We start from the raw sequence: 24511 nt of genomic DNA, 5'->3' as shown, positions 1-24511 counted from the left end.
CTCAGAATAGTTTATTTTTGTTGTCCTACTTTCTTTCAGGGCATTTTTTTTTCCTTCCGTGTTCCTGCAAGCCTGATATTAAGAGTCTGAATGACTGCTACATATGATTACAGGGATTGTGCAGATTTGATCAGAACCTGAGTCCACTAGAAATTTGAATTTCTACATAAATAATCCAGGGTATTTCTGAGGCTTTGGTGAGTCTACCTAAAATGTATTTAATGCTTCAGCCTCTGAGCTTTATCACGCAGACCTCTCAAAAATAAGAACAGATACACCATTCCAGATTCTAGAAAACATTATATGTTCTAAAGTATATCTACTTCACACGAGAGAAGCTGAAAATTGAGAATCTCTTCCATCAACTGCAGCATCACTGCACTTGGTCTCAATCAGAAGAGGAATTTCATTTAGGAGTCTTATTTATTCCTGTTGTATTAAACTGACAAGAATCAGGACTACTCTGGTTATATGGATGCTGCTCTCCTGATTGGTGTCATGTCTTTTTAAATCCTTCTAAGAATTACCACAGAATACAATCCTGACTGCCTTAGATCTTGGCAGCACATGAATGGCATGCACAAGTATGACAGTGAACTAAAATGACCCTTAGGTCAGTCTGTGGACCCGTGGATGACCTTCATTTAGTTTTGTAGTGTGTTAACCATGGGTGGCTGGTGAACTCCAGTTATGAAACAAGTTGCCCCAGAGGAAAGGAAAAGAACTGTGAAAGATCCAATTTGGGCATTGGGCAAGTGGAGTCAGAGTCAGAACTGGAATTTAACAGGTTAGAAACACAAGCACTAGACTTCCTTTACTTGCTCTTAACTAGGAAATTTCTGCATAAGATGTTAGGGAAGATTTTACTATGTTCTCCATGTGTCCTGTGGTGTGCAGGCAGAATTACAGTAGTCTTACCATACATTAATACATTTACTGAGTACTGCATTTTAATAATTTTCTGTTGCAGCGAGTGAAAACCTCATTTAGCTGTGATTTGCATTGTGCCAGCACTAGATATTATTTTGTGTTAGGCCAAAATCAATGCTGTCACTGAAGTATCCATTCCTTTCATTACTCTAAATAGCATTTTGTTCTCATACATTGAGTCATGCAGTACAAGTAAAAAAAAAAAAAAAAAATCAGTAAATACTTCTTTTTTATTTCAGGGTATAAACAGCCCTTAAATCATCCCCTCTTCACAGAAGGGTAGAACCAAACAGAACAAATTTGGGTAAGCTTTATATAGCACAACTGCTATATTTTCCCTAGAAGCTATGGGAAGGGGCTATTTTGGGGACAGGAAGGGTGAACAGCACTATGAAAGATGGGCAAGGCAGCACAATACAATGGGATCACGTCCATTTGTGTAACAGCCAAAAGGGAACAGGTCAACTCATTTGAATGTTGTCATCAAACATAGGGTGACAGATGCCTGGACTGAATGCATTGAAGGAGCAGATGTGATCAAAGTGGAGCTGCAGTGCTGAATTTTATAACACCATTCTCCAACAAGAAAAGAGACTGATGTATATGTTGTGTGTCACTCAAAAGCATGAACTTGATGCTTTTGATCATGCCTAATCTGTCCTGGTAGTCTCAACAGAAAGACTGACAAATCCATCTGTTGTCCAACAAACTTCCCAGATTTTAGGAAATTCCCAATCTTTGCTAAGGAATCTTGTGTCCATTTAACAGATTGCAACCAGTCACACACTTTATTATCAAACAAAAGTCTGTCCTGAGGATCAAAGAGGTGCAGATGTGCCCTCGTTGGACCAAGAATACTGAATGACTGATTCACAGATCAAAGGCTGCTCAGAGCTTGGTAGTCATATTATTGCATTTTCATATAAGAAATAACCTAGAAAACATCAACTCCCTAACTGATTAGCTGCTCATTCTAGAAAAATACTTCCTTCACATCTTTGCTCCCTAGCAGTTAGTTTACTCTTAAATATAGGGCAAAACATCTGGAATTTCCTGGGTAGGAAATGCTGTTCCAGACACTGCTTCATCTCATATAGACTTTGGCTATTTTTCATAACCGTGCTACTATATGCCATTTCTCACACGATAGGAGAAAATAGCTTGACATTAGTAACAGGAAAAGGAACAGTAAAGTTGTGGAAACATTCTTTACTTCTCAATGAAACGTGTCTTGTTCCTCCTCATCCCCTAGACATGTCTTTAAGCTCCCAGAGTACAAACTGGCCCACCAGTTTTGTAAAACTTCAGCAATTTCTACACAATATACACAGAATCTTTATGTCACCATTATTTCTTCTGGTGGTGTCTGGAGGAGAAACAGAGGCAAGTCCTAAAGCCCATCATCTCCTTAAATTTCAGACAATTTCCACACATAGCTTGACAGGGGAGCAGGGGACACAGACCCCAGGAAATCAAACTTATTGGAATGGCTCTGATAAAGAAACTCATTGAGAAAGCTGTAAGAGCAGAATTCTTGGCAAGGTGGTTTCTGGTATCAGGGAAATTGGCACTGGAGAGTGTTTTCTAAGATTTTGAACTGGGTATCAGGGCAGAGGAACAGCGGAAAGGAAGTCAAGTTGAAATATCTGATCTTTCCAATTAAAAAAAAAAAAAAGAAAAAAGAAAAAAAAAGGATGTTTTCCACTAATCAGTTTTATAAAATACATTCTTAAGGATTTGGTACTCCTTCAGTGCAGCAGGAAAAATTTGAAACCTCAGAAGTAGTTAAAAAGCCGTGGAAGTTGTCATGAAACATAATTTGTTCTCCGGCTAGCATGAATTTCAAGTCACTAAACAGATTGCTGTTTAGGTTTGCAAAGGTGCACAGAAGTCAACAAGTGTCTTGCACATTTAGCTTTCATGCCACACATCTCATTGATCTAGATCTATCTTCTTTTGGGGCATCTGAAAGAAAAGCAATTTTAGGGAAACCTAGTTGATTTTCAGAGTCCTTCTGACCCAAATCAGAGTACAGCCTGGAAATCCCATTATAGCCATAGTGAACTCCATAAGCAGAGCTGGATTCCAGAACTGTACCCTTGTGGTAAGGAAGAGCCATGCATTTAGTGATTCATGTGTTGGCAGGCAGCAGATGAACAGCTACAAGCCTTACTAATACTATCATAATGATCAGGAAATCATTTACAAGTTAGGAGAACAGACAAAGGGTTGAAACAAGAGCTTCAAACATTTTCAGCATTAAGATATTTTTTTAAAGAACTCTCGCTCTCTTGGCGGTTGTTTACTTGGGTTTATTTCATTATTTTTCAAGCCTCGTAAATTGTACTTAACTTATAGGCCTCCAAAGACTGCAGTTATAACCTCAGTTACTCAGGCAATTACTTGAAAGGGACAATCAAAATGAAGAAATGTGCACTTTACTTTACATCTCTGTTGACTCAGGTACTTTTGGTTTCCATGGAATCTCTGGATTCCAGCTTTGTTAAGACTGTTAGTTTACAGTTTTGATAGCAGCCAGTTTATTTTAAATGTGTGTGTTGATAGCAATCCTAAGTGAATTACATAGGGCTGCCAAGATCCAATGCATGGCAATACCTCCTTCAAAGAAGGTGTTTTCCATTTTTAGACAACAGGGTAGCAAAGGCAAAGGCATGATTAAAAGCATTTAATCTCACTTCTGTACAGTAGCAATTTCAAAATCCTGTAACCTTGTTTTTACTCTGAGCTCATGCTAAAATTTAAGGATGCTCCATGACGGTGACTGAATACCTAATAAAATACTTATTTCAGATGCAAGCTAGCATGCTTAGAAGCAAATCTCTATTAGATTTTGCAATCACCTACCTAATGCATATTATTAAATGACTGAAATTCAAAGTCTAGACAGGGTTATCAGGTAAGAATATATTCAGGTGTCTGTGACTTAAGTCAGAGTAGGAGTCTGAGCAGGTAGTAAAAGCTAGTCAAGTACTCCTGAAAACTTATTTTCACTTATTTTCTCAAGATGAAAAACCTAAATGTAAGAAGTTTTCTTTAAACTGAATTAAAATGGGAATTGATCACATTGGTTTTTGTCCAGCATTCAGAACAGACATCACATCATTATTTGCTAAATCACTAGAAGAAAAGAAAAGAAAAGAAAAGAAAAGAAAAGAAAAGAAAAGAAAAGAAAAGAAAAGAAAAGAAAAGAAAAGAAAAGAAAAGAAAAGAAAAGAAAAGAAAGAAAAAGAAAAAGAAAAAGAAAAAGAAAAAGAAAAAGAAAAAGAAAAAGAAAAAGAAAAAGAAAAAGAAAAAGAAAAAGAAAGAAAAAGAAAAAGAAAAAAAAAGATTTTAAACACTTTTTATGGAAAAAAAAAAAAAAAAAAAAAGGCAAATCAGCTTACCTGATTTTTCTGCTGGGTGTCTTTTTAATTTATCTCTTTCTGTGCTTCTGGATTTTTATATGCCAGGAAAAAAAAACTCCATTCTTAAGATGCTTTTATTAAGTACTGGTACTGAAAGTATTGTTTGAATTAAACTTTAAATCAACTTGTTAGATTTTACTTGCAGAATTGAGCTTACAGAGTGGGGAGGTAGACAACTTGGTTCTTAGGCAGAGCAAATGTGAGTTAAGATCTACAAAACAAAGTCAATTGCTACCATTCATAAAACTAGTGCCCAACACTCTTTACATGGTCCTTTAGAACTTGCAAACACTAGATAAAAAAATTTGATGTAATTCACTAACATCTTATTTAATCTTCCCAGAATTAGGAAGCACAGAAAGACAGCAAGCAATGTCTGAGTACTGAACAATCCACTTGAAACTGTGTTGTGCATGCTTTTCTTAATCAGTGGTTGCCACTGATTCATGGTTGGCTTGTCTTCCCTTTTAATAGCCTGTAAGCATTAGCTTCTGATACTTAGAGAGAGATTTTTTTTTTCCAAAACAGCATCCTCAGGCTAAAGTATGTTAAAAGCAAATGGACTGATTATTTAAATATAAAGACTGCACAGACTCTTACCAGAAAAATCTCCACTATATGTCAAATGAATTGAACATCCATGCCAGGAAAGCTGTATTGGATATGGCTCACAACAGCTGTGAGATGATAGCATTCTCAAAGCACTTCCTAGAGGCTGAGACTTCATCCTTCTTAACAAAATGGCAAACACAACAGGATTAAGGCTAACTGTAGTGGAACAAGCATCTTGCAGTAATCTAATCTTGCACAGAATAGTAGCAGGGTTAGGAGTTCAGGCATGGAGTAGCACTAGTACAGTCATTTGAGAGTTGGGAGTTGAGGTCTGGGAGTTGGGCTGATGTCCCTGTGCAACAGGGCACTGATCAGAATTGTATGGGTGCACTGACTCGGGGCTCTCAGCAGCACTGACAGCCCCAGTGGTAAATTCAGAGCACCATGTGTTGCTTCATCCCTCCAATTCAGGAACAGCAAAAATGTCATGAGATTTATGTAAATACTCCCAGCTGGAAAACAGAACCCAGATTTCTGATGTAACATATTGAGTATTAGCAGCAAACTCTCTAGGACCAGTTCATCAAGAAGAAAAGAAAAAAAAATGGAATGGAAAGAAAAATACCAGAAATATTTGCCAAAAGCTTTCCATTGAGAAAGCCAAGGAGTCATGAATTGCTGTGAATAGAAAATGAAAGAAATAAAATATCAAATTGTTCACTATAAATTATCTTCCACACTCTCTCTGATGTAATATCGGAGGAATTCTAACAACTTGTTGAATAAACAGCATCTTACATGACATATCTCATGATAAGCTGCAAGTTAATTTTCCATTTCAGTCTTTTCTAATCAGCTGTACATGTGCAAAGAGTCTCAGCAAAGACAGAATATGAAAAGTTTACTCTGAAAACTAGAAAATAAGAATCAAAAACATGGATTACAGATAGGCTGTTTTCACCGTCCAGCCACTAGAGGGGACAGGAGATACTCAGCCAGAACAGACATTAAAACACCAGCAGAAGGCAATGTGCCACGCATATAATCAATTTTAATGAAGTTGAATATCTTAAGCCTCTTGGAAGGACAAAATGGAAAACAAAGATGCAGTGTAGATTTGATCTACCTGAAAAGTAAGTACCTGCACACAATCTTCAGGTTCAGTGATGCAGTTTTAACATCAAATGGGCAAGACAAGGAAGCAAAAAGACTTCTGCTTAAAAAAAAATAAAATTAAAAAAAAAATAAAAAAAAAAAGAGGTCTGCCTGGCTGTTCTGCAGACAGAATGTTTCTGAGGGCAGAACCATTAACCATTATCATTAACCATTAGTAACAATTAAATTCACACTAAAGCTCAATTTTCTAACTGGAGAAAGCTCTGCATTTTCCTCAGACAGGAGAAACTGTAATTGGACTGACTCCTTCTTCCACATACTTCCTTCCAGTTCAAGAATCAAAAGAAACAAATACAAAGTGATAGGATGAGATTTTGGTTTAACAATGAAAACATACATTTATTGCCAGGAATATTCTTACCATTTATCATGAAAGCTGCTGTTCACTTTCCATGTTCTACAGTGAATCTGTTTATAGAACTACATAGATAACTAGATCTGGTAGTGCTGGAAATTGTAACAGAAGATGAGCATTGAATGTGCTTGAAAACACAAAAAGTTCAGGATTAAGTATACTAATTTAAAAAATAGCTATCTGAAATTAAAGTAAAATAGTCACGGTTAATAAAATCATAGTGATGTCGAAACATCTAACTCTGTAATTTCACAATAGGAAAAGTTTAGTTTCTCTAAAATCACCTGAGACAAAGCTTTAAAAAATGTTAAATGCTCTCTGAGAAGAAGAATGCATGGGAGGTGTAAAGGAAAAACTGTTAATACTCAAGAGAACCTTTGGTTTTAGCTCAAAAAGTTTCAGACCATAAGACTTTGAACCTTGTCCCAGAAATTCTACTCTTGAGAAATTGCACTCTTGTCAGACAATGTCCCAATAGCAACTACATGGCCAAGTGCAGTTTTGAATAAGTGCGCTGCTGCAGGTGAACTGGTCAAACCCTCACCTACTACCCTGCCTAAGATTCCTACTTCTCTTCCTAGCATCCTTTTTGGATACAGTTGAGTTTTCATATATCATCTCCTCTTTCTTTACAGTTGGCTTCACAAATGCAAAATATGATGGCTGCTCCAAAAGTAGTGCTTCCTATTTTACACTGTTGGCCCATAACATCAGAGAAAGGTGTTGGTGGTATGGCAGTAGAGGCTGAAACTTCCCACCAATATCCGTTTAAATTTTGTTGCCATGTGACAGCTGGCAACAGAGATGCAGAGGGGTCAAAATGGCATCAGACATGGAAGTGCTCATGATGCAAAGGTGTGTCACTGAATTCCTCCACGTGGAAAACACCACAACCACTGACATTCGTTGACAGTTGCTGAACATTGATGGATACTAAACAGTGGATGTGAGCGCAGTGAAGTTGTGGGTAGTGCATTTCAGCAGTAGTAATAGCAACGCAAAAGACAAACTACATTCCAGGTGGCCAGGCAGATTTTTATTGTGTTCAGCATGCATACTCCTGTTCATCACAGGTGAATATACAGAGTTAATGGTGGTACATACATTGAAAAATAGTGTTTTGTACCTGAGAATTTGCTCTATCAAATAGTATTACTATGCTTTTTGTAGCTGTTGTAGTTGCCATGGAAATAAAAAGGATGCTTTACTTTCAGAGAAACCTAAGTGGGTCACAAGTTCTCCATTGCATTGGTTTACTATGGAATGTAGTCACAGCACACACACAAAAATCCAGGTGTTCCAATTTTCCATTTCTCCAGTGAGGTTTTCAACTTTCTTGATTCTTAGCAGTTCCGTGTTCAGATATCTTCTTCACCCTGATATTTCCCTGATATCTAATCTAAATCTCCTTTTTTTAGTTCAGTGCTGCCTTGTTTACATTCAGTCAGGAAAGTACCTTACTGTTCCAACCTTACTGTTGGAACTTTTTGCAGTGGAGGGTTCAGTTTAAAAAATATTCAGGGTGAAAAAGGAAGAAAGAGAAGAAGAAAATGGAGCTTGCCTTAGGTAAAGGAGATTTTTTTGTGTGTGTTTTTCTTTGTTGTTGTTGTTGTTTTGTTGCTTTTGTTTTTGTTTTGTTTTTTAACTGAAAAGGAGCTATTTCAAAGGATATGCCTGAAAGGAGCTGACTGAATTTATAGTGTGCACACTAGGCTAAGATTTGATATAAAGCTGTGAACTCCCTCATTCTAAATGCTATGGCAGGCTGACAGATTGCACAATAGAAAGAAGAGGTAGTATCGATAGTGTTAACAACTACCTTGGCATGAATAATTACATTAATGCTAGATACTGACTGCTGAAAGACATTGTTTAGACAGCATCTGGGTGGTAAACTGTATTTGAAAAGGCAGACCCATATCTCAGCTGTGACTTCTTGAATTTCTCATTGGTTGTTATTCATCTGTCCTTCATGATTAACACCCTCTACAGCCCAGAGATTTAAGCTTTTAAAACCTATGCTTTTCTACTCACATGTACAAAGCTCCGTAGTTGCTAGATTACTTAGCATGTTCAGTGAGGAGAGTTTAACATCTGGTAAACTGAAGTGTTCAGGGTACTTGTTCTGATAAACCACATTAGCCTGACTGGCACCTTGACAACTCTGCTGGAAACATGAGAATAATGCATGACTCAGAAAAGACCATGAGAATATAAGATACAAAGATGGTATTGATTTTCACTATTCCAGTAACTAAAACCTGTGCTACAATGCTCTAAAAATCAGAAGGAGCTAGAAAAATGCAAAGAAAAACTGACATGAGAAAAGAAAACCAGAATACCTAGATTGTCTTTACATGTAGACATCCTAGTGCAACCTGGAAATCGATTGTATTTCTCTTTTATTTTAGACAGAAATGTTATTAAAGATGAAAAGCCAAGTGAAAAAATATAAAAAACAAATCCCAGCACACAACCTGGGCATACTCTGGTGCTTTATTCCATTGTAGGAAACATATTATTATCTCCCACCTCTATTAAATTTAGGGTTTTTCCCTCTTTGAAACCTTTCATTTATAACAGAACTTCATTTATAACAGAGCTTTTTCAGAGCTTCTCAATTTTCCATTCCAAGAAGCTAGTATACATCTACCAAAACAGGAAAAACCATGAAAGAAAGATTGCGAGTCAGCTAGAGGGATTAGGACACTTCTCACACACTGGTGTTTCCAAGGCTCAGGAGAAGAACAAAATATTAGCCACGCATCTAATAGTTCAAATATCCCTTTCCATGTAACTGGTTTCCTTAGAATTTGCAACTGGTAGGAAGAATGATTGTCTTTTATCTATAAAATAAGCATACAAACAAACAAACATAAACATATCCATTAAAATTAGTGAAATCAGTGAATCGGTTACTTTTATATATCTAAAAAATGTGTATGCTCTAGACTCTACATCAATCACCTGCATCCTCCTTCCATTTCTTTCCCTGTAGCCTTCATTCATGAGCAAGCCAAATACATACAGAAAAAATCCCTCTCACTGTTTAATAAGATGTTTGCATAGTTTCCTCCTTTTGCATTTTATACCCAAAATGACCTGGATTTTGGGTTGTTGAACTTGACTTTGGAGAAGCCCTAAAAAAACAAAGGATCAACACACTGTAAGTAGGCCTGGAAGACCTGTGTAAGCTGCCTTTCCTCTGTCTCCCATCTGCACACGTTGCTCTGAGCAGATTCACTGGAAGGACCAGATAAGCCCAAGCTCCTTTCAGCAGGATGTTTTTTCTTTCCTACTTTTCTTGTGCACTATTGGCAGAGCTTCCTCTGCAGCGTCCAGAAACTAATGGAACACTGTTTCTTGCTGAGTCCTTCCATTCTATATACCCCCCATATGCATCACTCCTTCAGGCAAATAGCTTCCCATACCTTCTCTGCAAGCCTCCCTGGCCCTTGCATACACTGCTTTAAGTTAGAAGGCACAGTGAGACCAGGAACAGCTATTAGCACCTGGATAGCCCCCAGCAGTGAGCTTGACAGAGACTTAGCTGTGGAAAATAATCTGTCATGGAGTTTACCACATTACAGAAACAGCTTTTACATTCTTGCTCATCTGCAGCTGTGCTTTGTAAAAGAAAAAGAAATCACTCTCCCAAATCAGGAACCCAAACCTGAGCTCCTTTCCTCCTTTCTGACAATTGCTGTCAGCATAAAACCCCCATTGCCTTACGTCAGCAGTGTATCTTCTCTTAACCCAACTGTGAAATAACCAGGCCCACTTCAGCAAGAGCCACTTGGATGAAACCAAATAGGTGCCAGTATAGAGCCTCCTGGGGAGGTTCATCCCATTCTGGCAAGGATCTGAGACCTAGTGTGTGTAGCATGTGATTTGAGACCAGTGCTGAGTACAGCCTCAAATATCTTGATGGGTCAGAGATTTCATATGGCATAAATGCTTCTGGTCCAGGCTTTTCTCATGGAACAGAGCCAGGAGTAGGTCTTCCTCCCTGTGAACATGGGCTTACTCCCCAGCTCAAAGTCTCTTGACCAACAGCCTGCAGTTCCATTTTAAGCAGGAAGAGAATGAAACAAAAAGAGTGATAACAATAGCAGCTTTATGAGGAGGTGGAAAAGAACAAATGCTGAGACTCCTTTTAATTAAAAGTCCAAAAATGTTCTTTAAAACCACTAAACCAGAGGCCCAGCACAGTACAGCCTCTGGAATTTCACCCTGCAATTCCAACCTGAGCTATAAGCTCTCTCAGGAGAATTCCAGGCTGCCCTTTTTTGCATTAATGTTCCTAAGATAATACCACAGATAATTAAGTGCATTCAGCCTGCCAAAGAAAGGGAGCATTTTGTGAAGAGCACTGAGCACTGCCTTTCCCCCACCAATGTGGCATTAACATTATACACGGCTGCCTCCAACAATCATACTTACTCATGTGTCTAACTGCATTTTTTAGCTCTTATTGATTTTGTCTGGGCTCCATAACATCAGTATATTATGTTAAACAGTACTGAGAGGACAGGCAGGATGAGAGAAAAAGCACTTCTTCATTGATTTGACAAGGAGGCTTTACCAGAGACAATGCATCCACTAATGCTAAATATAAAAACAAATAATCAAGGTAATTGCAAGAGAGGGAAGGTGAAAGCAAACAAGTCAGTCAATTTGTTAAAATTGATCACAAATGAAAAACAAGAGGTTGCCCATTTAGCCACAGTATCCCTGCAGTAGGAACTTGTTCTTAATTTGCATGTGAATAGTATTACGCCCTGATTGCCTATGCTCAGGTCAGCCAGGAAAAGCTGAAATCAGTTGTAACTAACAGACATTTATCACAGTCAGCTGTTATTAATGGCTTGCCAGATGTTGCTCGCAGAGCTTGCTCTGCATAAGACTCCGGTAATAAATACTTTATCACACAGAAGATGTAGTGCCTGCTGCGTTGTGTGCTGTGGATGGTCCTGTGGCACATCAGGACTCTGGCTCAGAGCTCAGCCTGCAGGCTAAGAGGGAAAAGGGGTTGCAGATTCTCTGGTCCCTGCACAAGTTAACACCACTGTGCTTATTTACATTTCCCTGCTTTTTCTGAAGGTCTATGTGTCACATTATCTCTACTTTTCTCTATTTTTTATATTACTGATGTTATAATACCACCCTTATCCAGGCCTCCTTCCTGATAGTTAAAGTCTACCTGCTCTCTTGGACCCCACCCACCAAGAGATGCTGGTTGTGACTGGGGAATGCACTGCTTTTTTTACCTTCTTTTTGAGCTGCTGATCACTTTAGTTTCCTCTGGGAATGCTGATTTACAAACTCACTGCTTTCTTGGGCTTCAGAGGAAAGCAGTAAGCTGGGGGCTATCTCCCATCTGCTTGACAGACATAGACATCAGGGAGAAGGAAATGCTTGCTCTGCTGCTGCTCCCTGTTGCCCACTTGGGGAAGAACCTTAAAAAAGCTTCCAACGCAGCTTCATGTACCAGCCTTCCAGAATCAAGTACCAGTTGTGCAAGCTGGGGGAGGAGTAACAGCCCCAAAATAAAGGGTTTAGTCACCATTTCAGAGCTCAGTATCTGACAGGAAAAAAATGTGTTTGTATACAGATGAGAAAGAGGTCCCTGTGCATCTCCCCCACTCTTCCTGAATGCATACTCATTGCTTTGTATTCTAAGTATATCAGGTCCTCATTATTCGTTTCACACGACTCCCACATATTCAGGGTAGATGGAAATACACATTGGTTAACACAAGTAAGGTCCGTATTGGGATATATGGGAGTTGAGAAAGACAGAGACAAGCTCAAAATCTTAGTCCAACCCTCTTAAAAATTATAATAATAACAATAAAACTTTCCAAAGTGACAAGGTCCCAGAACACTGGCAGATTTTCCATTTTTCTGCCCACACAATATGTCTGGGTATCTCAGCTACGCTGACCCATCCACAGTTAATTTTTCAAAGGACTTTCCTACCGAAGCTTCTCTTTAAGCATTACCGTATACGTGCCTGAAAATCACATTGATGCGCAGGTTATGAGGTGGTTTTATTACAAATGGCTTATTGACTGAAAATTGATGTTTTAATTATTCTAACTTAAAATCTCTACGTATGGGTTGAAACTAGCTACAAAACATGTCTGGTTCAAAACCTGTCTCAGCCTTACTCAAAAACAAATCCAGGACTTCTTACCCCATGTAGTAGTCATGTCTGTATGGAAATAAAAAAACAATAGGGAAACATTTCATAAATGGCACCTGTCTTTTCTTCTCCTTACCCTGTGTCTCTTCTCATTTTTCTAAACCCTCAGCTGTAAGTCCTAACAGTTATTATTTATAGACAGGCATACTAATTAATCAGATCCTATTTTTAATTGGTAAATATTGTGAAAAAGATCCCAGCAAAATTGGTCTGAGGACATTTGCCTTTTGTTTCCAGTTCAGCCACTGATCTAAAAGATGATTGTGTACAAAAACATACTGTGAAGGCAAATGAGGATATTTTTCAAAACCTGATTGCTTCTGCATACTAGCCATTAAAAAGGAACTACTCTGAAATTTTGATTTTTGCCAAGAAGTGCTTTGTGTCCATCTTGTTCATTGCTGGCTAATTACCACCTTTGCAGACAATCTACATGGTTAGATCTCCTTGGAAACCAGCAAGGCTAGGAACTAAAATAAGTCTAAGACTCTGTATTTGAACTCAGAGATCATTTTATTGCAGTAAAGTAAGGCCCAATCACCTTTTATGTTACCCAGTTATGATATTTTTGTGAACAAGAAAATCATCCTACCAGTATAGAAATAAAATATGTTTCTTAGCATCTGTACATTTCATATGAGACCCTCATTTACCTTTCCCACATATTCATGTCCTCTGGTGCTCCCACACTGGCACTTATACCAGGACAACAGAGTTGAATTTCTGGGGGAGGGCTTTTAAAACCTTTTTTATTTCATTAAAGTTAACCTATATATACTTCCCCCAGTTAACATGCTCTGCTCTGAAAGTCTTTCCTTGTGCCTACTATCACTACAAATGCATTGATCACATCCTTCAGGTCAGCCAGATGGGCTCCTGTGATGCTTGAGCTGCTGGGGGAACTCGCAATGGGCAGCCAAACTATTGCCTACCTCCTGGCAAAATGTTACCCTTCTGCCACTGTCCTCAGCTTCACAAATGGGCTTTGAGTTAGCTCTCAACAGAAGGAAACCAGAAACCTCTTCAACACACAAGCTAATTTGTAAATGCTCTGCTCAATTTATGCACAGAAAACAGCTCTGAAGCAGCCAAGCTCTATTTTTACCAAATAACTTTTCCATTTAATTTTTATTTTGGAGTTGCCAGAAGTGTGTTCTTGTTACCAATCTATCCATTTATCAAAAGCTCTCTTCCATGGGCTCAATATTTTTGTTTACTGCGTGGGAGCTCCTTTCTCTCAAAAAAGTCAGCTTCTTTATCTACTATTTCTTTAAGTGAGTCCAGCTACATGTATTTGACACAGCATTCACATTTTAATCCAGCATATTGCTTCACATAGTAGGTCTAACAAGAGCAACATGTATTTATGACATCTATGGACAAATCCCTAGAAGAAAGCACGTACATTTCATAGGCAGATTTTTTTCTCTATACAAATCAGGAAACACGTGAAAAGCAAAACTACTCTTTTTCTCTTAAGAAGACTGGAAGGTATGAAAGCTTTGAATTATTTGTGCCAAGCTGAGCTTTGCTGTCTCCAGTAAAGATAAATGGGCTTTATTAGATGAAAACTAATGTACCATATAAAATGTCCAGTATTAAAAAAAAACATAATATTGGTTCAGCCCATTCTGGAAAGACTCAAGCATACTCTGGAAAGAAGATTTAAACCCACACTAGGGTTTTATTTTTGTATTAAACTCTGAATTCAGCCATCCAGAATAAAATGCTGTTAAGGTTCCTTAACAGATTTGCACAAACTGGATGAAGTGATCCAGCAGGATCAACAGCACTGTCAACTCTTTCTGTTTGTTCAGGAAGGTTCAAGTTACTCTCAAAGCACAACATTTTTAAGGGAGGAAACAGATTATCTAATGACTTATGCATGGGAGCAATCCTGGTGAGGGGTGGGTAGTTTTCAGTCAAACTGGAAGAAATTTAATGTGAAAAACTGGGAGCAAATCAGAAAGTTCTTAATTCATTAAAGTACTTTTTTAAACAAAATAAAAGGAGGAAAAACAAACAAAAGCATAGCAAGCCTTTCCCAAACCAAAACAGACATTACAAAATCTTCCATACAATCCCCCTGTCTTGAGGTTATTTACTTAATCCTTTTGAACAGCCTTATTTGTTGCCTAAAGCAAGCTGAAATGTTCCTGTGAAAAAGGAGTGAAAATCTGAATTCTAAGACTGTTTCTGAAATGTTCTTTCACTTAAGTATTTCAGACACAAAATATTGCATTTTGAAATTCCAAAATTACATAACTTTTCAAATACAAACCATTTTGCAAAATCCCATTGGCCAAATTGAATTCAACTAACAAAATACTTCAGTGCTTATTATTCCTTTTTGCTACATGTTATCATGTAAAATAAGAATAGCAACTATAGCAGCTATGACAATTCCACAGCAACTTCTTTGATTCTTTTTTCAAACATGTTTATAGACCCTCATGCTTTATTATGTAGCTTAAATGAAATAAAATAGTAAATGGTAGTTTAGACAGAACTATTATTCCAACACAAAAGTTGCTATTTGTTGACATGGAAACATCATTTTTTGTGTTTTTGACTTGTATTTTCAGTCATGTTGGGTCTGAGATTGTAGTGTGAATACATTTTTTAATAAATTCATATGTAAATGGGTAAAAAATCCAGTAGAGCTGATGCACAACAGCAATTGCATGTTGCTTTTCTTTCAAAATAAACAAAGCTAAGAAAAGTCTCAACTCAAACCAAGCATACTTCCATTCAGTCTTCTATTCTGATTCAACTAAACAACAAACAAAAAAAAGTATAATGTTGCATCAGATTAATATTTTCGTACTCAATTTGCTTTGTAGGCAAGGCTGCCAACTTCAATCTAAACTAATCTTGATGAACACGGAAGTTCTTCTGTCAAACATGGGCATCAGGCAGAGGCACCTTGTGGCTGCACTCTTATTGCCTGGAAACAAAAGTGTGCATCCCTTTCGGCTGCACACAGAGGGGGAGAAATGTTTTTGAAGATACCTCACAGTGAGAATGTAGGAAATAGTTACTTGAAAAAAAATATACAACTCTGAAAGGGTAATTGGGAAAGAAATTTAATTCATGAGAAAATAAATAAATAAATAAATCCCTCCCATACAGATTTTTTTGCACCTGATAACATGGTTAATTCAGTCTGTTTTCATGACTCTGGCAAGCTTTTAGTACTTCTGAGACCTCCATACACAGTCAAAAATTGCTATGCTTCCCTTTCAGAATCTAACTGATGACCTAAAAGAAATCTAAAAACCTAAATACCAGCAAGAGTTTCGAAGGTGATTGGGAAGAGACCAGACAGAGCAATGGACAAGGCTCATTTCATTAGAAAACATTTCTGAAGTACTACTCTGCGCATACTGATCTGAGGTTATCAAAACGCTACAACCTGAAGCAAAACTTTTATCCATTTGAAATTATGAAGTTTTTTAAGACAACTATTTTTAGTGTTTTTTAAGTATTGCTTCCAGTCCTATTTCTCAGTTGTTTCTCCTCTGCAGTCTATAAACTGCAGAGGAGTTCTACAAAGTAGAAATGGGAAGTCAACAGTGGGAAACTAGGTCTCTGTGTATCACTGAGATCTCTTTCACCAGAGAAATACAATGCAGCCAGCAACAGCCTTATTATTTATTTTACAGAAAGCAGCTCAAGCCCCAGTATCAACTGCAGTAAGAAATGGAAAGAACACGGCAACTGTTCAGATAAATTGTGTGATTGCAAGAGAGGCAAGTACCCAGGACAGTCTTTATGAGGAAATGCTTGGATGCAAGAATTTGGTTTTGTATGCTAGGCCGTATGAACAACATCACTCAGCCAACAGATAAGCTGCAATATAATATAACAGATATAATATAATTAACAGATAATCTGCAATAAAATACAAAGACACCACCATGAGAGAGCTGCAGTTGCAAAGAGCTCGTGAGAATGATCTTAGTAATTATTTTTCTTAAGTGTGCAATAAAGTTAAATTAAAATCCTGCCTGATTTTTTAAGGGAGGAGCACCTTCCTGTTACAAAGCATGTTGCCTAGAAGCAAAAGCCACTTAAATCTTCCCTTGCCTGTGTAGAAGTTACTGAGAAAGAAATATCTATTACCAAATAAAAAAGCAAAATACATTCCTATCTGTTTCACCTTTTTCCTATCTTTCCAGCTTCTTCTGTACCTTCATGAAACAATAACAGCAAAAAGAAAACCAATAAACTCTTAGGCAATGTCTGTGACCTGGGGGCAGCCTGTTTGGGGTACAGCTGGATGTAAACTGAAAAGAGAAAGAAAAGACGATTAAAGGAAGGAAGTTTGTAACACGTTTTCATTCTTCTTTTGAAAACTGGGGGACAAAGAGAGGGAATCAGTTATCTGCATTTCAAAGTCACTCTGTTCTCTGCAGTCTGTATTTCTTGGAGAAGCAGACATTGCAAGTGACAGTCTTTCTAGCACAAACACCTCATCTTTACTAATGGCTTTTAGGGAGCTCTCCCAAATCCTAACTTTTCCAGAATGATGTTGGTAGGCAAAATCAGCTGCAAAGTAGCAGTCAGTCCCTTTTGTATCATTGCACACTTGCACATTGCCCATAATTTGGCTCCCAGAAATAATAATAATGACTCCCAGAAAGTTATCCTGAACAACTGAAATTTCACTCGGTGTAGGTGATGCTTTGCAGAGGAAAAATAAACACTCTCAAATTCTTCTCAGATCCCTTATCCCTAAGGTGATCAAATCCAAAATCTGGATCAATAGTATGGTGTCTTCTGCCTGTTTCTGGAGGAAATTACTATTAATTCTTGTGCTTGGTCTGAAGGCTTACTTCATTGCCTAAGTTATTTACTTCACTGGTCTGATATAGCATACTGATTGAATCAAATTCTTTCTGACAAAAAAAAAAATTCTTCTCCTTTCTTACTGTGCCCTATATTTATGATGGTATTGATTAAAGCAGAGCAAGATGTCAAAGTATGGCCGTGCAGCAGTCAAGATTGTTCCAACACCTGCCCAAGAAGCTGTATGAATATTCAGGTACAGAGTTATTTCAAGGTTGTTCATCAGTGCAGGCAAAAACTGCGCCTGGCTGTTCCAGGAATGAGATGTGAGTAAAACCACCCTTACCTCAGGAGCAGGAAGGAAAAGGAACATTGTCTCCAAAAGATGGAAGAGGGAAGTGTTGGCTTCTCTTGCCAGTGGAAAAGTGGGAAAACTGACAGCTGTGGCTCCTTTTCCAAGACTCTGTTTATCTCCACTCCAGTGACCTAGGTGGACAAATAGACACTGATCAGAGCAACAGACGCCTGCTTTTGAAACTTTTCACATACTGGAATAGGCACTAGACCCATTACCATCCTGACTACACCTACAGTGACAAATAAAACCAGGTCAGAAATTGTCCTGCAGCCTTGAAAGCAAGAGGTACAGACTATCCATGGTATGCTGGATCTTTCTTTCTCCCTTTCTTAAAAATGAGAGTGGTGTTTCTCTTTTTCCAGTGACCAGAGGTTTCACTTTGATGGCCATGACTTTTTGAATATGGTGGAGAGTGGCTTGGCTTGGCAACTTCATCCTCCACATCAGATCCATATACTTGTACACTGGACAGGACAGCTACACTCCAATTTACACATAAGTTTCCAGGAGCAAAGAGAAATCTGCAAATATTAGTGACATTACAGGTGCAGAATTAAATGAGTCAGAATTATGCATACAAAATGTTCAGCTGATCAGTTAATTTTTATTTCTAGAATTTTCAATTGGGAAAATTTTAACAGAAAAATAAAAGGATCATGAGAAGAAGGAGCTAATTCTCCTCATCTCTGCTCAAAAAACTTGAGGACATTCTTTTTCAGCATAATCAGTTAGAAAAAAAATTGTGTAGAAAACAGAATTTAATCAGCCCTCACAGAAACTCCCAGGAAGGCAGAGCTGTAAATCAACAGCCAAGATGCAAAAGAGAAGCTAGAGTAGAGTAGATAAGACAGCACCAGACTCTTCCCAGAGGTGTACCGGTAAAACCAAGGAACAATGGGCACAAGTTTCAGTAAGGAAAATTCCAATAGAACATAAAGAAAAAGTATATATTCTTAATACTGAGACAGGGCCCAGAGATGCTGTGGATACACCCTTCCTTGTCCCTAAGCACTGTGATCTACATTTTAAGTCAATCCTATGTTGGGAATAGGGTTGGTCAAGAGTCTGTCAGTCAAGGTCTTACCCAAAATATTCTATAATTTTAAGCAGTTTTGATTTTTTTTTATCCTATTTCCAGCAATGAGAACACATGAACACAGTTTTAAACTGGTAATACTCAGGTCAGTATACTTCATACTTTCTCACAGAAATGAAACTGACTTCTTGGTAAATGTCTAAAGAAACTACTGAAACAGAAAAGTAAAAATTTTGGCATTAGTACCTGTTATAGTAACTGGCAGAAATAGCTGGAGCTGAGTAACTACAAAAAGAAATCTCTCAAGGGGCACATCAGAAAATGACATTTTACAGTAATTCAGGGAGACAAGCATCTGATACAGAGGTATCAGAAGGGAAGCATGTGGCCAGCATTTGCAGCTATTAAGGCCTGTCAGCACTGAGAATCACTAATGATCCCTATTATCTCTACTACAGCAGCTGTCAGCAGCTTTACCTCATGCAGTAGAAATTATACAAATTCTGATGATGTATGGTGGCATGTTTCAGGGAGGGACACCTATATTCTCTCTGCTACTGACCTTGCTTAACTTCTTGCAGCAGCTTTGATGATAGTATCCATTTTCCAAGTGCACAAATGCTATCTTTCTCACTTTCTCTGAAGAAATAATACATCTTTTGAAGTAAGTGATCATTTCTGTATTGGCTGTAGATAGGACAACACTACAGCAAAGGAAAATGAGGTCTGATTTTTTTCCAAATATATTGTGTACACCTCTGACTTCTTTGTATGTTACTACATATACTTGCATGCCAGAGCCTCTGACTTCAGTGCCAGTCTTGTACACTTACTGTGACTGGTCATCTTGATTTGCACTTCACTCATTACACAAATGGGAAGGGTGAGCATGAAGAGATACTGAGCTCTAGATAAAGACAATAGATTGTCTGCCACATAGTATAAGAGGGATTCATAAGTTGAACATGCAGTTTACAACAAAGGTGACTTGTACCATCAAGGGGAATTTGATAAATAAAGAGGCATAGCACAGACCATAGCACATGTGCAGTAATAACAATAGTGCACCAACATAGTGAGTCTGCTCTGAAGAACAGTATTTAGACAGCACTGAACTGGGCCCCCAGAAAAGACTGGACATTATCGCCACATATGTAGGTGGGTCAATGGTGAGAATATATACTGAAGTCAAACACAGGTTAATTTGTGTAGATCATAGAATCATAGGAAATCCCAAGCTGTTGGGGGCCCACAAGGATCACTGAGTCCAACTCCTGGCTCCACACAGGACCACCCAAAATCCTAAATTTTATGTCTGAAAGATTCTCTAAATTCTCATTGAGGTCTGGCAGCTTGGGGCCATGACCACTGCCTGCAGGGAAACCTTATGCACTCTCAAACTTTTAGATCTTCTAAAAGCCTAAAGTCTGGTAAATGTCACTAGACTAATCAGAGAGGAGAAAATATGTGTAACAGCAAAATCTCCTTATTCTAGAAACCTATTTTTGATGCCAGGCATTTACACAAGCACTCCGAATTCAGGTAGTAAACAAGTTTCATAATCTAGTTCAAGATTCTCCATTTAATGAATGACAGAAGATGATGACAATTAGCTATCTTCTCACACTTTTGCAGGTTCAAAGTCTGTAGCCTTCTTACACTTCTCCACACATATAATACAGCCTAGACTGCTTGCCTTGCTTGTGCTGCAAATGTAGCATGTAGCAAAGCAGATGTTAAAACAACATACTGAAGCCTTTAGTGGTAAATTCTGTGTTGAAATAGGTTAAAATTTAAAAAAAAAAAATCTACAGGGTCAAATGTTTACCAAAGATGGTGTCATGTTCTTTTTAAATTCAGATATCAGCATCATTTTCCATCCTCCATTTTCAAAGGGCCAAGAATCAGAACTTCATGAAAATGTTTGTACTGCACAGACGCAAAGCATTACCTAGACTGATTTTTTTCATTATAACTTTAGAGGCAATTTCTTATTGAACTGGATTAGAAGGCAATAAGGAAGCAAATAGCATGAAAAAACAAGGTATCATTCTTACATATGCTTTTCTAATTATAAATGTATTTCAATTTGCATTTCTTTTCTAGTGAAAACTGCAGCTGAAATAAATCTAAATCACACTCATTTTCTCTGAATTTATATTTATGATTCTATGGGAGCAAATAAGTAATTTGGTACTTGAAGAAATTTGACAAGTCAGTGTTTATTGAATGCTTCTACATTTCCAAATGAGAACTAGACAATGTTCCCAGCTGAATGAGTAGGCAGCCTTTCATTGATTTCAACAGTGAAAGACCAGATCCTAATTTCTCTCATTTTCAGAGGAAAATCTGCATTTTGTGATAATGACTGCTTACAATTGTTAGATGATCACAAAAAGCTCCTTTTCTTTTTTCATAAATAAAACTCTTTCTCTTTGTATATAGTAATAATACACAGTTTCTCACAGTACAGGTTACCTGGTCTCACTGAGAGGCATATGGGCCAAGTTAATCAAACAAGCAAATCCTCCTCTATTCTCAGAGTGTCTGTTCTTGTGCCCTCAGTGCTCATTAGAGTGAGATTCTACAGAGCTCTGAAACAGTGGCTAAAACAAGACAGAGATCAGGAAAGAATTTCAAAAGCTCCCTGTCTGCTTCCTCTGTCTGACTTCTCCTAACATCTTACGCAAGAAAAGAAACAAAAAGACCTTGAACACTGCAGAAAATCTCTTGTGCTGTACATTACAGTGACTTCTTACCCTGATGTCAAAGACCAACAACCTTCCAGAGGTAGTGAGGAACAGAAATATCTACCTAGTATTGTCAAATTATCCTTAAGTGAATTCAGTGTCAGAGAAGTTTATAATCACAGCAAATAAATAGTGAATGCTGAAGACAGTTCACAAAAGGATAGGCTTGGACCTTACCAATGCAAACATCTGCTTCATCTAAAAGCTGCACTCATCCTAATAGAAAAGTGAGGAAGAACCTGCATACAGAAATTGCAGACAGTTAAGCACTGGCATAGGCTGCCAAGGGAGGTGGTGAAGTCTCCTTCCCTGGAGGTGTTCAAGAGCCGTGTGGATGTGGCACTGAGGGACATAAGCAGTGGGCAAGGTGGGGGTGGGCTGATAGCTTGACTAGGTGATCGTAGAGGTCATTTCCAACCTTAACAATTCTATGAAATTAAGTCAAAACTATATCTGTACAACATTTGTATGATAAATACTGTGAGTATTAAAAAATGGACAAGTTACAATTTGCAGTATTCTGTATTAATACACCATATTATTTTGTAGGTCATCCTTTAATATGGTGTACAGACAAAGCAGGCTAATATATGACTTGGACAAGTACATCCTTTACATACCTCCATTTGGTTTGTACTTGTAGAGCACCATGACAAGATCTCTGAAGGTGTATCAAAATACAAAGAAAAAAAATGATTTCATTATAGATTATGACTTAGGGATTATAGCAGTCCATTGTGTTCACAACTACTAAGGTCATGAGAGCAGAAGTGTAGCTCATAGTTCTTTCTGCAGATGCTAAATAAAAATATATGCTCAGAAACACTGAATTGTGCCTTTCTAAGTATGTCCTAAAATCCACAAGACTGGAACACTATCACTGGTTTTGTTTTTACTAGAAAATAAAATGCTTGATCCTCAGTGCAAGCACCCCACTGCTTGTGTGGTAGAATTCCAAGGAAAGCTGCTGCCATGGTTTCGGCCACTGCATAACTGAGTATACAGTTCCTGGCTACATTACAGGTGTCATTATGCCATTATAGAACATAGACTGTTTCCAATGAGTAGATTGTATAAGCCTACCCTGCTTTGAAAACAAACGGGGATAAATAGTACAAGTGTGGGCTGTACCCTTCCATTTAGCTTCCATGGTAAAGAATATGCCTGGGTACATTTAATATGCTGACATAGCCGGTACATACTGCTATGATGAAGCACAAATTCAGGGACTTGTTTAGGAGAAGTTCTTTTTGTCACTTGCTGGAAAATCAAGCCAATCACAGAAATCCCATACATGTTTTATGTATTTTCCTGGAGGGCTCATTGGAACAAGTATTTTGAACAGAATGTTTTAAATTGGCATGGTATTGATACCTGACCATTGCGTTCAAACAGACATAATGTTTACTGAGAAAGGGGAAAATGTTCAAATGTTGCTGATTTTTTTTTCCCGTGCAACTTAATAATGTGCATATATTTTTGTCATGAAGAAAAACAGAGATGATAGTAAAAATAGCTCACAAGTGAGAGAGCTGCTATTCACTCCCCTGTTCCTGGAACCATGACAGCCATTATATAACCAAAAAGAAAATTACGTGAAATAAACAACATAAGTTAATTGGGTTGATATCAAGTAAAAATGTAATTAGTCAAAGCATTTTGTGGCAAAAAAGTACCATCAATATGTGTCAGCTCCTCAGTCTCACTGGTGTACAGGGATCCGGCCATGTGTTTAAAAGTTATTCATCAAGCATTTCCATGGAAACACATAGATGCAGAGTCCTTGGATCACTTATTTCAGGGACTACTGCTCCCAGAGTTCACTCTAGAATGAGAGCTCAGTCCAGGTGACAGTGTTGGGCAATAATTCCAATCTAGAAACTTCCCCATACTGGTATTTTGGGGTCTTATAGTATGGGCATTTGGGCAAGGGAGTATGTAAAAGGACATCTTGCATAAGAGAAAAAATATATTAAAAAACTGCCTAAAATTTTCTTCTCTAAGACTGCTTGGGAGATGAGAAATGACAGCACTGGAAACAGCCTGAAGAGTTGACAAAACGGCCAAATGCCTCCAGGGAGATTACAATGCCTGCAAGTGTTAGTGAGGTGCTATACTGACAGAGACTTAGATTAAATGCAGCTATTGGATCTGCTTGTTAAAAGCTGCCTTTTTCCACATCCACGCAGGAACCAGCTTTGGCTGAGGAAAATTCTCAAGTTAGACCACTTTCTGTGACTGAGACAGCCCACCACCATGTGCTGGGAACGCAGCAGCACTGTTCTCCTCCTACAAAACCTATGGCCGCTTGTGAAAACATGGCCCTTAGCTCTGATTGTGGTTCAATACATGCACTGTAAAAGGCAAGTAATGCTGGCTATGATGCACAAGGGCTTCATCAGCACAAAGTGTTTTGAAAGGGCTGTTAAAAATTTGCAGTATGACTAGAACATGCTTCATTGCTAGTAAGTACTTCTGTAAGAAACAAAGGCACAAAGCAGGCTAAATGGGTACAGTGTATGACTGGTAGCTATCCCTAGGTGGGTACATCTTTCAGATGTCTCCTGATGGCATTAATAAAATTAGTGCCTGTGTCCCTTTCCCATCCTTTTAAGGTTTTTAACATGCCTTGCAGCTTCTGGTAAGAAATGTTCCAATGAGAAGGTCTATAGCATGGCTGCCTTTAGCAGCAGGTATATTCTGAAACGCAACAGGGAACACCTGCACCCTATCTTTGAGCTCTAACAGGGAAGGGAAAGCCAAATATTCACAATGCATTAAATATAACGAAACACATTAAACCAGCATTACTCACCTAATATATATCGCATTAAATTCTTAAAAGCCAGAGCTTTTGTAGGCTGTCCATGAGTATTTGAGGGGTCTGTTACTTCAGCAATGTGATAGTTCCTCTGGACTGAAATATCCTT

The 24511-nt window shown here is 38.0% G+C and overlaps 1 protein-coding gene across 2 annotated transcripts in view; it reads left to right on the top strand.

Moving 5' to 3' along the window:
• KCNJ6 (potassium inwardly rectifying channel subfamily J member 6) overlaps positions 1 to 24511 on the top strand; it is a 152749-nt gene that overhangs the window by 85805 nt on the left and 42433 nt on the right. The window lies entirely within an intron of this gene.

The sequence above is a fragment of the Coturnix japonica genome, chromosome 1 (genome assembly GCF_054131305.1).
Source record: "Coturnix japonica strain WE chromosome 1, WE-NBRP24, whole genome shotgun sequence".
In the NCBI taxonomy this organism is placed as follows: domain Eukaryota; kingdom Metazoa; phylum Chordata; class Aves; order Galliformes; family Phasianidae; genus Coturnix; species Coturnix japonica.
The sequence above is the reverse complement of the archived record's forward strand: the minus strand, read 5'-3'. Positions and strand labels throughout refer to the sequence as shown.